We start from the raw sequence: 16,815 nt of genomic DNA on the forward strand, positions 1-16,815 counted from the left end.
TCTCAATCACTGGATCTTTGAAAGGCAGGGACTGTGTCCCATTTATTTTTATTGCCCTAGTACGAATGTTAGGTGCTAAATTGTGTCTCCCCAAATTCTTATATTGAAATTCCATCCCCCAAGGATCTCAGAATGTAACCATATTTGGAGACAAAGTCTGTAAAGAGGTGATTAAGTTGAAATGAGTCCATAATAGGAGGAGGAAGAGAAACCAGGGATGAGCACACTGAGGGTGAAAGCCATGTGTGTACAGAGCCACGTGCAAGAAAAGAAGAGAGCCTCAGAAGAAAATCACCCTGCCAACACCTTGCTCTTGCATGTAGTCTCCACAACTGTGAGAAAAGCAATGCCTGTTTTTTAAGTCCCCAGCCTGGAGTACAGGAGCTTGAGTAAACTAATGCACCTAGTATACTACATTCATATGTAGCTGGTACTAAAGATAGAGGTAGACACATATTTACATTTATAATGTTATTATTTATGCCTATATCTTAAAAATAAAAGTGACTTATCCAAAGCCATAGAGCAAATTTGTGAGAGACTATGATTACAAAAACAGCCTTCTGCTCATCTAGATCTCAACCTGCTTTCAACTTTAAATTTTATGTGATTATGCAATTCAATTATTTGTGATTTTCAACTTACACGCAGACTCTCCAAAAAGTACAGTGCATTGGCTTTGACATCATAAACCACATAAACAAATCCTTACACTTTGGGAGAAGATGCCTGATTGATTTAATTACATTAGGATCAATTAAAGTAAAGATTAAGGCAACAAAAGTGAAGTATGTGTGCTTGCAAGCATGTGCTAATGTGTGTGTTTGTGTAGGCACACAATAACACAATATGATTAAATTTATCAGAATTCCCTTGGGCTCTTGTTAGAACCAGGATCTCCTTCATACTTTTAGTATGTCCCAAATAAGTGCCTGTGCTTTGAACTACAACAGTCTAGGAGGCGGGGAAGGAAATGGTGGTTTTACAAGAACAGAATAAGAGACAGAAAATCAGCAAAGGCTAGGATTAGGACAACCAAATGCTGCCACTGGACTCATCTGGGGCACACAGGGAGAGAAAAGAGGGGAGAGAGTTGGTAGGAGCCATCAAAGCACATTGAGAGATCATCTACATGAGCACACCTGGATGAGTTCTCCGGCTACCCCTCCTCAGACTTCAACACAGTCTACGTCCTTCTCTGCAAGCTGTTGAGGCTCAACAAAGTGTTTGCTGAATGGATGAATGAATCTAAGGGCTGATTTCACTGGAACACACTTAAATGTTGATCATAGAAAAGGGAAGTGGGTTCACATTCTAGCAGGCAATAGAGAAAGCAATTCAGTTCCCCACACAAACAGACAGTAGACTCAGGCTGAAACATGGCAATTTTATGAGACTTCAGCCTGAGGCAACATTGTCTTTCTTTTCTTGGTCTCTCCTTTCCATTTCCACCCCCTATTGACTATTTGTAAGGACCACAGCATGGTAGCCTGGCTTTCTAATTTTTTCCTGAATCTCCTCATCACTGTGTGGGCCATGGGAAATCTCTATTGGCTGATTAGTCATTTGCTTTCCTCTTTTTTCTTTTTTCCCCACAGAGTTAAATAACTCATATGGTCCACAATCTGAAGAATTTGGCATGTGTGAACACCACACACACACAATGAATGGGAACCTTATTTGTTTGGGATGAGGAAATAGAGTGGGGAAGAAGTTTAAAGCACTGAAAAGGCCAGAATTTATCCTGACTCCCTGGTGGTTGAGGAGGTCAGAGAATAAATGTAACCTTGAGTTTCCTGGGTCCCAGCAAACCGGTCAAAAGCATTCAGATCAGGGGATTAGCTAGTCTGTTAGTTAACACATGAAAATGGCTTCAAATATTCCCCGCAGGAGATTGGTGAAGGGGTACAGAAGAGGGATTAGTTGGGAGGGTGGGGAAAAACTTAAGGAGAGAAGGATGCTGATTTTTGGAAGCAAAGAGAGAGGACAAAGTCAGATGCACATTGGAATCTGTCCTTCGGATGACTGAGGGTAGGATGGGGCTTTGATCTATATTTAGTCCCCAAAGCTCAGAGCTGCAAGGCAACCTTTGTTACGCCAGGGAGACTCATGTTGGAGACCAGAGCAAGGGCAAGAGAGGACAGTGGGAGAGAATTACAGAAGAGGGATGAGGGTACACAGGGAGGGGCTGCAGTGGGGGGAAGGGGAGCTCTCTCTTTCTCTTTCCCTCCTTTGTGAACATACAGACAAGTCCATCAAACCCGTGGCAGGCTGCTGTGATGAGAAAGATACATAATATGATAAAGCTTGGTAGCAGGCATGTGTGATTGAACAGACCAATGAAGAGATAACATTTGAAAGCTTTACTGCTTGGAAAGCTGTTAGCAAGCTGGTGTCCCCTTCATCATGTTTAATTTTACTTTTACTACCCTTCATTTGCTTTGACGGGTTGATGTTGCCATGGTGCGGTTGGAATTCTCATAAAAGTGCTGTTACCCTTTCAAGATGGCCATTTTTTTCTAGGGTTTATACCACATTTTATAGTTATGTCAGAAGGTTTACTTGGTTTATGAATTCTCCAAGCTGTAAGATTGCTCTCGAAAAACTCCGGGTTGCCTTCAGTTTTTGCCATTTAATTTGTGATCTTTTAACAACAGTCACATCTTTGGGTGATGTCCCGACATAATTAGAAATACATCTTTTGGTTCATGCAAGTAAACAAAGGGTACACAGAGAAACCAAACCCACTTTTCATAGGTTATAAGCCCCTGAATATATGTAACTGTCTATATGCTTCTGAATATTGCACTTGATGCATAAAATGGTAATAAATAAAATACTGTGACCAACTATGAAATCTAATGATTAATATCTAACCATATAACTTGATGACTCCTTTATTTCCTCTCTAACAATTCAAGGCTGGTAAACTGTGTAAGAGGAAAACATTCTTTATTAAATCCCTACAGAGAAGCCCAGTGAATAAGACTTTGAATGGGTCTTCAACTTCATTAAGTATTATAGTTTATTCACTTACTCAAAGAGATATAATTACTCGCTGAATATGTGTCTCAGAATTTTAAGAAAGCAGAGGAATTCAAGGCACTCTCCACCACTTTTCAAAAGTCATCCAAACTGAGATAGCCAAAGGCAGCATATAGCTGTGCTAAGGTCTCTTATAGAACATAATTTCAATGAATTGGAATGTGACTTTATGTTAAGATTTGAGGTCGGACGTCAGAAATGCATGCCCAAGTCTATCTTTCAATTTTATGCTGGTCAATAAATATTTACTGCATTCCTCCACATTGCCTTACAAGATCTGAAAAGTGAACATAGTTTTAAGAAGTGGCAAGCTACCCATCTGTATTGGTTTCCTATAGTTGCTCCAACCAATGACCACAGACTTAGTGACTTAATATGGATTTACTTTCATTGAGTTTTGGAGGTCAGAAGTCTAAAACTGGTCTCCCTGGGCTCACATCACAGTATCAGCAGGGCAGCATTCCTCTGGAGGCTTTAAGGGAGACTCCCTTTCCTCAACTTTGCCAGCTTCTAGAAGCTGCCTGTGTTCCTCGGTTTGTGAACCCCATCCTTCATCTACAAAGCCAGCAATGTCCCTCTGACCATAGTCACATCTCCCTCTGACTCTTGTATTTTCCTCTTTATTTTTAAGAACCCTGGTGATTAGAGTGGGCCCATCCAGATAATTCAAGAAAATCTCCCTGTTTTAAGGTCAGCCGATTAGAAGCCTCAATCTCATCTGCAATTTTAATTCCTCTTTGCAACATAAAATAATATCTTTACAGGTTTGTGGATTAGAAGGGGGACATCTCTGGGCGGGGGGCAGGGGGCATCTTTATTCCTCCTATCACTGCATCTATTGGAGGTGGCAAGCATGTGGGAGGACGCCTTGGAGCAGGCTACAGAAGTGTCGCCCTTAAACAAGAATGGGACCACATGACCAGAAGTCAGTTTTCCAGAATGGACATCTTATGACACTTTGATATTGTACAAGGAACTGAAAATCTCTAACTTTAGCTTCTCTGCTGGTATTATGGATGTGGCAATGTTTTACTACCTGCAAGCAAGTGGGTTTAAAGTTGCAGAGTATTAGATTATGTATACATACAGTGCTTATTAAACCTTTCTCTGACTATTTTATGCTTTAAAAACTTTGAATTTTGCTATTATAAGTAACCCTGCAATATATGTCACTAAATAGCACAGATTATTTCCCTGTGATAATGTCCAAGTTGTAGCCACCCTGGATCCAGAGGTATGAACACCTTTAAGGATATTGGCACTTTCCAAAGAGGATAATTGCAAGTGTATATCTTGGAGGAAGCACAGATGGGACAAATAAACCTGCTCATGCTCAGACCTTTTTGGTTTCTGAGGCCTGTCTCGAAATGTTTAATGATACATATTGTTATACATCATGACCACTAAATGCAAAGGAATCTTTTTTTTTTTTTTCCTGGCGCAAAGGAATCACTTTTTATGATGCTTAACCAAAGAAACTTCAGAAATAAAAATCCCTGTTGGAGTCGCTATGTAGAAACATGGTCTACAATGTCAAGGTTCAATGAAGCCTACAAAATCCCCCATGATATTCATTATGTGGTCATTTTTATGACACACAGCTCCCCTTACAAATTGACCTAAGAATCTAATATCTATGTGAGCTATGGTTTACTTGTCTCAATGTACAACTGTGCCAGCAATGTATATTCAATGCATTTACTTAACCAATATTTATTGAGGGTCAACTATGTGCCACATCCTGTTCTAGGCACTTGTGATGTAAGTCAAAGATACCTGCTTTTATAGGATATACATTCCAGTGGAATAGATGTGGCTACTATTAAGTACTACCGATTGGTAAAGGCATTCTTAGAACAAAATTAAGGTGAGTAATCTTGACATTGTCTTTGGCCTAACTTGACTGATTAATACACTATAGATGAATAACCATTATGACATATAACATAATCCTAGATTATGTTCCACAAATGTTCATTGTCCCAGCCACCCTTTTGGCTGAAGGTAGTGAGGTCTGTTGTTTTAATCTACTCAACATCACCTCTTTTAGGGAAATGCACCTCCCCCATCACATGTGGTTCTGATGGGACTGCCAATCATAATATTCTTTCCCCTTAACTACAAGGGTAGGATAATAATCCAACTACATGTGTCGTTGATAGTGGAAATCAGGGAGGTGCCTATAATTAATGATTGTATTCTTCTTAGAAGTATGATTTTGCTGTAAAAATTAGGAAGGTTGCTAACTGATTAGATCCTGGCTTCTAATTATCATATAGAGATTGGTCAAGTCTTGGAACCCCATCTGTCGTTGACTTATGATGACTCCCAATGATCCTCTTTATGTCTTGTTTTTCATACCCTGTGTAACCTGCTCCCCTTGAGTGACTAACCAATAGAATATGGGAAAGTAATATGGTTCAATTCATGACTAGACTACAAAAGTTTGTGAGTTTGCCTTGCTAGTACACTCTCTGGTTGGCTGGAGTTACTGAAACATGCTGCCATATTGGAGAAGCCATAGAGCAAAGAAGTAAGGGTGGCCTCTGGCCAACAGCCAGCAAGGAACTGAGTTCCTCAGTTCAATGGCCTTCAAGGCACTGAAGATTGACAACAACCAGAGTAAGTTAGGAAGCAGATCCTACTTTAGTTAAGCTTTGATTGGAACCTTATGAGAGATCATCGAGTCAATGACCCAACTAAGCCATGCCCAGATTCCTGGCCAAAAACCCATGAGATGATAATTCTGAATTTTTTAAAGCCACTAAGTTTTGTAGTTACACAGCAATAGATTGATTATAAAGTCCTTGAATACAATATTTTGCCTTCTTAGGAGACTAAGGCTTTTTTCTCATCATGATTACATAAGAAAGTAGGTTGGATCACTCTCAGGCTCCTGGCCCCAGTACATTAGTGGCTGGAAGTACACTATCTCATTCAGGCCAACCAGCTTTAGTGTAGGTAAGGATTGTGAAATGGGGAATTGGAATATGCCACCTTTCCATTGCCCACCTGCAGAATTCACTCCACCTTAGGGGAAATTTCTGCAAGAAAGAAAAATAAGAATCAAACGGCACTAGTAAGAGAGAGAGTTTTTGAGATATAGTCTCACTGGTGTCCTTAATTGCATATTTTTATTTAGTTTTAGCCAACTGGCATTTAAACACCATTTTAATTATGTTAGCACTAGGAAAAAGAAGAGTATTTGGTTTGAGTTTCTTGTTCCAACTTCCCTTCTTAATTGCCTTTTCATTCAAGCCAAAGACTTATGCTGGCAGCCACAGCCCAGTTGAAAAACAATTCATTGTATCAGTGACTGGGCCTCATAACAGAGCACCTTAATAAGACCAAGTTCTGCACTTCCTGACTCCCTAAGATGGATTATGTTCATAGTCCATTATTTGAACGAGGGTATCTGACTTATGGCAAATCTATCTGAAACAGCATTGTAGAACTGTATTTTATCTTTAAGAAATGTATTTTATAAAAGTAAGATATTTACTTCTGTTGCAGGAAGGAATTTAAGCAGAAAAATTTCTCTCTAATGTTTGTTGAATCATATGAGAATGATGAGGGGGAACAGGGTGATACATCAACCAACTAACTTGAAAAACTCAGTTGTATTTTTATTTCAGGAAGAAAGGCTGAGCTAAGGGTGCCCTGTGGTATTGCATGAAATACTTTTCTTCTTTTTCCAAGTCATGCATATCACCCAGGAATTCACAAGGGTAGCATCTCTGTTCTCTATTACTTAAATTTGCACAAGCATGCGATCAATTCTTCTTTCCTTTCCTTCCTCTTTAGGGCTTGTGAAAGGAGTTGAAATTTACGATCTTTGAGGATGGCAATCTTTGTTTGGAATCATAGAATCATAGACTGTAAGAACCAGAAGGGACCTCTGAGATTATCTGGTCCGACCCTCTCATTTTATAAGTGAGGTAACCAAGACCCTTTAGCAAATGTTCCTGTCTGTGACTAATGCTTTTAACGGCACCCGGAGCCCTGAACCCGAAGAGACCAGGGTCAGGATTCATAAGGAGCAAGGAAATCATGCACACAGGTGAGGAATTTTAAACTTCATTTTAGTACATTATTTGATGGAGGTTTGATCAAGGACAGAAGGCCAAAGGCACACAGACAATGATGGCAGAGCCCTGGGTTCTCAGCCTGGCTCCTGAGCTCTCTTAGTCTGTGACCTCAGGAAAATCTCCTGATCTCTCAATTTCTATATGGGTAACCATGGAGAAAAACAATAGGGACAAGCTCTTGGGTCGTGGTGAGTATGTCATGAGCAACTGCACGGAAAGCTCCCGGCCCGGGGCCCGACTCTTAACAAGTACTCATGAAACATGTGTGGTCATTATTACTGGTTCTTATGAGAATCATACCACCCGAACCTGCTAACCCTTGACAATGGCAAATAATCTTACCTTTTGGCCCTCAGTTCAGCCACATGTAAACTGAAGGAATTTTACCATTAGGACTCACTCAGTCTTGGGTTCTTCTCTTTGGCTTACCTGGTTTGGAAGCAATCTCCTCAACCTTCAATGACCTCCTCCATCAGCTTGCATCCTGTCTCTACACCCCTGGACCAAAAGTGCCATGAGGATAAAGCTCACAGTTGACTCTTCTGTACTTTTCCCTTGGACCTAAAACAGTATCTTCAACTACTAGGTCCCCATATTAAATCAACACTTTGCTATTTAACTTTTATTACTTCTAGAGACAAGGCCAGGTTGATAGGTTAATGCTGAAAAAGAAGAGCCTAGTTAAGTAACAGCTGAGGATAACATGTCAGAAAGCTCTCCAGAGAGCCCATGATTAGTGCCAATAGCTCAGGAACAGTGGGGCTGTCAGAGCACATGGGGCTGTGGGAAAGTTGATAGGAGGGATATGAAACAAGAGTTGAACCAAGACATCAATTTAAGAGTTGAAACTGAATAGAAAGATCAGTTTTAATGGAGAGGGAGTCTGAGGTGGGAGGTTAGGCTGGGTCTAGTGGTGGAGAGGGATACAGCAATATTTATTAGTTACTTTCAGTCACTTATCCCTGAGGCAAAAGAAGAAATGGTATTTTAGTTGGTTTTTAAAAGTACTTGAATTGTAGTTTTTCAGCGTAAAGCTCTTTAGTTACCAAGCACATGCTTTAAGGAGTGGCCCTGCCATTGTTTTTCACCCTTCTTGTCTGCCTTCCACAGAGCTTCCGTGACAGGCAAAGGCTTTAGAGAAAACAAAGTGCAGTGCTTTGCTCACTCAAATGGACTGTCCCCTGTTGTCAGGGCTTAAATTTTAAATCATTCTAGCCGCTCAATGTGGAACCCAGCAAAGAACCTCTGTCAGGAAAAGGTCAGATGCAGTTATTAACACAGAGTGACAGCCATACTTCAGAGAACAATTGCCCTCTCCCGTCCCTGCAACCTTCACGGAAGTCTTTGTTGACAATCTCTTCATTTCCTTACATTGTCAGCAAGATATTTAACGACACCTTGTTGTCCATCTTGGCTCTCTCAGAGGGGTGGGCCGGGAGAGTGCAGGGTAACTTGGGAGAATAAAGGATAGAAAGAATATTTTCATCTCTGGCCAGGTCAATTCAATGCCACTTCAGTGAATGCTTAACTTTTTTATACTGCTTTTTTGGCTTTGCTAACAAGGCTGAGGCAACTCTGAGGCACAGGTATGGCATTTTAGATCTGGGAAGCATTCTATCCATCTCCCCAGGAACCCTAAGGAACCCCAGAGTTTTTTGACCCCCGTGGCCAATACTGCACTCTATATGGGGCCATTCTCCATCCTTCTATCTGCCTGAGGTCTCAGTCACTACGGGGAGCTTTTGGTTTCAGGTGACCTTGGGCCAGGTCAACCAACACGCTACTGTGATTTGTCCACACTTTGCATCCTCGAGCAGGTTGTGGTTCTCTGTCATCATGAGATCAAATTGTACCTCTCCTCAATGGATGCGTTACCACATTTCTCTAGACTTGCAGGACAGTGTCAAAATAGGCTAAGCTGTTAGGGAATTTTGCTTTACTGATGATGGAGAAGTGACAGGGTTAATCCTTCCTGAATAATACACGTGTGTAGGAGAAAGGCAGTAAAGCAAAATCTTGTAGCCATTCATGATTGTAAGAGTTATACATCTTGATCTTATGGGTAAGCAGGACTTTAGAAGCAGGACGGCAAACTGTACCGGCCATCACTTTTCTAAATATGCATGCATATGCGTGTATATATGTGCATACACATGTGAGCATGCTCATGTTTCCAAAGTCCATTATAGTTATGCATGTGGAGGGATGAAGAAGACCAAAAGCCATGGAAGGAGAAATGACATGTAGCCTATTGGCCACCAGCATTGTTTCATATAAGTACTCAAATCAAGTAATTGCTGTGAATTACCAGTTGCTGATCTAGATGCTAAGTATGGGTCAATCCACTGACTGCAGGTAGGTGGAGGGCCTCTAGGTCTTTCTGTTTTCTTTGTGTGCTGCTACCATGGACCCTTGAACCAGCCCTGTCCTGGTTAGATTTTATAGAAAGCTCTTTCCCTGGAATGGAGGTGCCTGTGGAGGGAAAGGGAACTTCTCCAGAGAGCATGTTGAAACTGAGAGAAGCCGTGACATCTGATAAAATGATGAGCTCCCAGGGGAAATCTCCACAGGCCTGGCCCTAGCGCTGCGATTAGTCTTGTCCTCATTGGGGGATGCACATTGCCTTTTTCCAGCCTCTTGGAAGGAATAATATATGATTTGGATATTACTGTGCTATTGATGTGCTGGCATTTCTGCTTTAACAATTTTTAAAGAAACAAGTAGGAGTTTACAGTTCTGGGTACTTAATAATCCTGGAAGACAGCTGAGGATGGTTGCATGAATGTGTAGTACATTTCTCCCAGTCTTCCTTAGGTCCTTAAACATAGCCATAGGGATTCGCATCCCATCTAAGAAAATAGTTGTGGATGAGGGGGATTTTCAAGAAGATGGGGTTAGGGATTCCAAGTCAAATTCCCCCTGTACCCAATTTCCTCACGAAGACCAGAACTTTTTCATGGTTCGAGTGCGAGCTGATCTTTTTCATAATGGTTCAGTGTCAAGGACCATAATTGGATGTGAGCTTTCTCCAAATCTGTACAACAATAAGTCTTGACAAAAATGAGTCTACCTCTGCTTTACCCACTTAAGGGTAGACATAGGCACCACAGGCAGAGCTCAGAGCTTTTGAACCACTTTTTGGAGATGTCGTTGGGCATCACCTCTACTAATGTACTTATTCTGTAAATGAGTCTTCAGGTCAATGCCATGAATTTGTTTTGATTTCTAGTGTGGAGAGGTGCAGAATGAGAAAAAATGACACTGAGTCAAGTAGAATAGAAAAGTAGACGCAAAGAAAGATTGTTTATAACATTTTCAATCATTTTTGACTTTTAAAAAAGATGGGACTTGTTTATAAAGTTTAGGTTCTTACTTCTTACCCCCCAGTGATTATTTCTTTGCTTTTGTTAGGCATAAATTCTAAAACAAAAACCAAACTCAAAACCAATCCAAACAAAACAAGCCCAACCTTATGGAAAGACCCACATAAAGGTAGAAAATATGGAGAGAACCAGTAGTCTAAGCTGATCTGTTGCCATACCGTCCATGTGGCATAGTTCTTTTCGTGGGGCTCAGTGTGAAGTGTTATATTAATATTTCAGAGGAGAAAAGGAAGATTCCAAAACTCCTAGGAAGTCCCCACTTGTGGGACAGAGGTATCTGGGAGTAACATGGGTGGAGAAGGAAATGGGATGCTCAAAGGCCACGCCCATGTACATACGACTTAGCTTCCCAAGAGAAAGTCAGAACAATCTTGAGTGAATAATGTGCCTCAAGGCTGAGACCTGGAAAAGGAGAGGAGAAGATGTGAAGATGAAAGATACTGTGTACCCTCACACACTGTTATGGGCTGAAACGAATCGCTCCCAACTTTGTGTGTTGAAGTCCTGCTCCCCAGTATTTCAGAACATGACCGTATTTGGAGATAGGCCTTTCTTTTAAAGAAGTAATTAAGGTTAAATGAGGTCATTAGGGTGGACTCAAATCCAATATGGCTGGTTTCCTTATAAAAAAAGGAAATTAGGGGGATCCCTAGGTGGCTCAGTGGTTTAGCGCCTGCCTTCAGCCCAGGTCATGATCCTGGAGTCCCAGGATCGAGTCCTGCATCGGGCTTCCTGCATGAAGCCCACTTCTCCCTCTGCCTGTGTCTCTGCCTTTCTCTCTCTGTGTGTCTCTCATGAATAAATAAAATCTTAAAAAAAAAGAGAGAGAGATTAGGACAAAGACACACACAGAGGAAGACTATGAAAATACAGGGAATAGGTGGCCATCGACAAGCCAAGGAAAGAGTCCTCAGAAAGAAAAACTCTGCCAACACCTTGATCTCAGACACCTAGCTTCCAGAACTGTGTGATAGAATTTCTGTAGTTTAAGCCACTCAGTCTGTGATATTTACTATGAAAGTTCTAGCAAACCAATGCACACATGTGCAAATACACACACAGAGCCACTTTTTAAAGATTTTTAAACAAACGTGGGTCAGAGTATAAAGTTTTGCAATTCACTCTTGTTTTTCATTTTTTGTTGTTAATATGAAAATTTTAAGTATTCAGAAAAGTAGAAAGAAATAGTGTAAAGAACCTACTAATGTACCTACTCTCAAAATGTAACAAATCTTAACATTTTACTGCTTTTTGCTTTAAATCTTTTTGAAGCAAATAAAACAGGTACAATCGAAACTTCTTTTGTACCCCCACCCAAATCCTCGCCTCTCTCATTCCCAACCAGGAGAACACACTCAGGAAGTTTTGTCTATTGGTTCCAGGCATATTTTTGAAATTTTAATGCATATGAGTGTATCTGTAAAATTTATACTATTGTTTGATGTGTTTTAAAATATTAGATTTAGTGGCATCCCACTACAGTGATAATTCCGTAAGCTGTCTTGTAACTAAGCTTTTATGATTTCTCCATTTTGACACATTGATGGTAGCTGATTCATTTCATGCGCTAAGTAACGTGCCGTTGCAAGGATACACCAACGAATTTGGTTTATTCTAATTTGCTTACTGATGGACTTTTAGGACATCTTCAAACTGTGGTTATTACAAACAATGCTTCCATGATTATTGTCCAATATGTCTCAAGCACCATCTGTAACAGGTTATCTGGTAAGAGTACCTACAAGTGGAATTGCCAACATACCTTCCAGTCATTAAATTAATTTGGCTCCCAGTGGCAGTGTACCTGGGTTATCGATTTCTTTACTTCTTCCCAACATCTCCCTTTTGTTAAACTTCTAAGTCTGCAGATTGTGAAATATCTCAATTTTAAAATTTGCATTTTCTTTGTCTTTCTTGATAAGAGTGCCTATCTTTTCATAAGTATGGGTCACCTCGTCCATGCCTTACCTTGAATCTGCCTCTTGTCATTTCAAGAGTTATGAGTAGCTTTTTCTTATTGATGTATAGTAATTCTTTGTGTATTCTGAATTCTAAAACCTTGTCAGTCATATTTGTTGTGAGTGTCTTCTTGTTTGTGGCTTATCTTTTCCACTGTTTTATGGAGAGTGGTGAAACATAAGATTTTAAGTAACCTTTTTCTGTGTCTTATTAGGCTACTTCCCACAATCCTGTAAAGATACTCTTCATACACTTTTACCTTAAAGTTTTTAAAGTTTTGATTTTCATGCCTTTCATCTTCTAGGGTAAAAATATAAAGTGTGAGGTAAAGACCTGGTTTTGTTTCCATGCGGCTAAGCAGTTACCTCAATCTCATTTACTTAGTAATGAGTCCTTTCCCCCACTAACCTGTATTGGCACATCCATTACCCATGAAGCTTCTACATTTATTCGTGGCTTTAATGCTGGGCTCTTCTGAACTACTGCTTAATTTTTCTATCTATGCACAAATCCTGTAGTGTCTTAACAACTAATACTTTAATAAGACTTATTATTTGATAGGCAATCCCTCTCAATTTTTCCCTTAATCCCCTTTACATATTTTACCCATCTCCTCACCCATGTCCCCTCTGGCAACCAACTGTTCAGTTAAGAGTCTGGTTTTCATTTGTCTCTTTTGTCTCTTTGTTTGTTAGTTTTGTTTCTTAAATTCCATATATGAGTACAATCATAGGTATTTGTCTTTGACTCATTTCATTTAGTATTATACTCTTTAGATCCATCCGTGTTGTTGCAGATGGAAAGATTTCACTCTTTTTATGGCTGAGTGATGTTCATTGCACATGTATACACCACATTTTTATCTATTCATCTATGGATGGATACTTGGGTTGCTTCCATATCTTGGCTATTATTGTAAATAATACTGCAATAAACATAGGTGTGGATAGATCTTTTCGAGTTAGTGTTTTCGTTTTCTTTGGGTAAATACCCAGTGGTGAAATTACTGGGTCATGTGATAATTCTATTATTTTTATGAAGAAACTTAATACCATTTTCTACAGTGGATGTACCAATCTACATTCCCACCAACAGGGTACAAAAGTTCCTTTTTCTCCACATCCTCCTCACCAACACTTATTATGTCTTGTGTTTTTTATTTTAGTCATTCTGACAGGTGGAATATGGTATCTCATTTTGGTTTTAATTTGCATTTCCCTGATAGTTAGTGAGGTCAAGCATCTTTTCAGGTGCCTGTTGGTCATCTGTATATCTTCTTTGGAAAAAAAATATCTATTCAGGTACTCTGCCCACTTTTTAATTTCTTTCTTTCTTTTTTTTTTTTGGTGTTAAGTTGTATGCATTTTTTTAAAATAAATTTTGGATATTAATCCCTTATTGGATATATCATTCACAAATATCTTCTCTCATTTAGTAGGTTCCTTGTTTTGTTGATGATTTACTTTGCTATGGAGAAGCTTTTTATTTTGGTGTTCCCTCTCATTATGTTCCCCTTCATTTTATTTTTTCAACTGACTTTTTAATCTTTTATCTTTTTAATTTTTTTATGTTTTTCTTTTTTACCTTTTCGTATGAATTTTAGAGTTACCTTGTTAAGTTCCATGACAGATCACTGCTTCAATTTTGCATTATTTTAGGAAGGGAGACCATACCCAGGAACTGTAAATCCCTGATTTGGTTATACAAAAATATCAAAATTTAACGGAAGTCAGGTGGCACTCAGCATATCATCAAAGTGACTCTCACTGACCCAATGACTCTGAGAAAGTGTGCAGTTGCAAGAGCTGCCAAACCCCCAAATCACTAAATTCTTGTTGCACTACCTTGCCTTTATGCTTAAAGATGTCATCACATGGCAAGCAAATGCAACACTTCCATCCAAGGCAGTATTTGTTGACACTGGCCTATCTTGGCACTTGAAAGCAGGTTCACAGCAAGCATCCTTGATCATTTTATTTGCCATCTGCTTTCCAGCATGAATAGAAGTTGTTTTCCCTCACACAGTTGGACTGAAATTACACGTAATTTATACATAAATTTTAGATAATATCAAAAATTTAAGAATATTGAAACTTCTAAAGAATAAACACAGTGTATCTCTCCATGCACTTAGGCATTTTCTGTCTCTACCAATAAAATTAAAATTTTTAAATCCATGATGTTCTAAACACTGTTGCTGTTGGGAATTATATTTTTTAAATTGTATTTTAATTGGTTATTGCTAACATATAAAGATATTACTAATTTTCATGTCGAGTTTCTATCTAACAATCTTATTATTTCTAATACTTTTAGAGTCTCTTGGATTTTTATTGTAGAAAACAATACTTTTGCAACAGAATTTGCCCTTTTCTCTCCAATTCTTATACTTCTTGTTTCCTTTCTTCTGTTTATTGTGTTGGTTAGGAAGTCCAATAAAATGTTAAATAGAGACTGTGATAACAAGAATCCTAAATTTGCTTTTAACTTTAAAGGCTTCTAAAGTCTTACTATGAAGTTAGATATTTTCAGTAGATTTTAGAAAAATAATATTTTATCAGATTAAGGAAGGACTCCTTCATTTTTCACTTTGATAAGATCTTTCCCTTCTTGAAAAAATCCACAATGAGTGTTCAATTTCATTAAATTCCTTCTTAATATTTATTAAAGGCTTTATTTGCTGCTCTTCACTCTTATAATCTCATGATTTACATAGAGGGCTTTCCTGATATACAATTTTCCTTGCTTGGTTAAAATGGGTATAGATAAAGCAATATAGGTATCTTAATATATGTATTGATTTTATTTAATAAATATATAACACTATATGTTACATATTTCATACCTAAGTATAGTAGTTCTAGATACTTAATATATTCAATGATAATAGGGTAGATTATGTAGGACTTTCTTCTAATGACCTATACGTTCATGGTTTTCATAAGTAAATAAACAGGCAAGCCATATACATCACATATATCAATTTTCCTATACAAATATTTGTTGAAATACATGTATTTACTGTAAAAATTTGGTGTTATATATAATACAATACTGACATAAATAATATTATATATAGGATTCTTGCACCTATGATTATACATAAAACCAATCTATAAATTTATTTTAATTTATCCTTTTCTGGTTAGATTACCCATTATACTAACCTAATAGAGTGAGAAAGACATTTCCCCTCTTTTAGTATCTGAAACAATTTATAAGACATATGGTTTTTGAAAGCAAATTCCTCATAAAACTATTTTGTTGTTGTTTGGGAAAGAAAGTAAAATTAAAATCTTAAAATTGATTTGATTTTTGATGGTTACTGATTTACTCTGGTCCTCAAATTTTCTTAAGATAATTGTAGCAATCTATAGTTTCCGTATCTGTTGTCCATTTCATCTATATTTTTCAAATTTATAATCATCATTATTCATCATACTTTGAAATGATTTCTTACTTTCAGGGTATCTAGACTTCAGTCTTATTTTACTTTCCTGATATCATTTATTTTGTTTTGTCCTGATCTATATAATCTAAGATTTGTCTGTTTGAGGCGCCTCAGTGTCTCAGTTGGTTAAGCATACAGACTCTTGATTTTGGCTCAGGTCATGATCTCAGGGTCCTGGAATCCAGATCCCTGATCAGCAGGGAGTCCATGATCAGCAGGGAGTCTGCTTGTCCCTCTCCCTCCCTGTCCCTTTCTCAGCACGTGCTCTCCCTCTCTCTTTCTCTCAAATAAATAAATAAAATCTTTTTTAAAATTTTGTTTATTTCATGATCAGTTTTTAAAAAGCTTTTCAGTGTATTATGTTTACTGTCACATCTTTTTAATTTTCTTTTTTTTTTAAAGATTTTATTTATTTATTTGAGAGAGAGAGAGAGAGCACAAGTAGAGGGAGTAGGAGAGGGAGAAGCAGGCTCCCCACTGAGCAGGGTGCCCAACATGGGACTCGATTCCAGGGTCCAGGGATCAGAACTTGAGCAGAAGACAGACGCTTAACCAACTGAGCCACCCAGGTGCCCCTGATTTTATTTTCCGCATCTATCTTTATTTCAGTTTCTATTTCACTTACTTCGACATATACTCATAATTTGTTTTATATTGTGTTTATTTTACAAAGTAGCAGGATTGCCTCTTTTATATTCAGTATCTTTTTATTTTAACATCTTCCTATATGCACATAAATTTACCTCTGAGTAATGCTTTAGCGGCACCTCGCAAGCTTTTACAGGCAATATTCCTACTGAGTTTCTAAACATGTCATAAGTTATTTGTGATTTCTTCTCTAATTCAAGTGTTAGTAAAGACAGGAATGCTCAGCTCCAAACTTATGTGT

This window comes from Canis lupus, chromosome 4 (assembly GCF_003254725.2).
Source record: "Canis lupus dingo isolate Sandy chromosome 4, ASM325472v2, whole genome shotgun sequence".
NCBI classification, from domain to species: domain Eukaryota; kingdom Metazoa; phylum Chordata; class Mammalia; order Carnivora; family Canidae; genus Canis; species Canis lupus.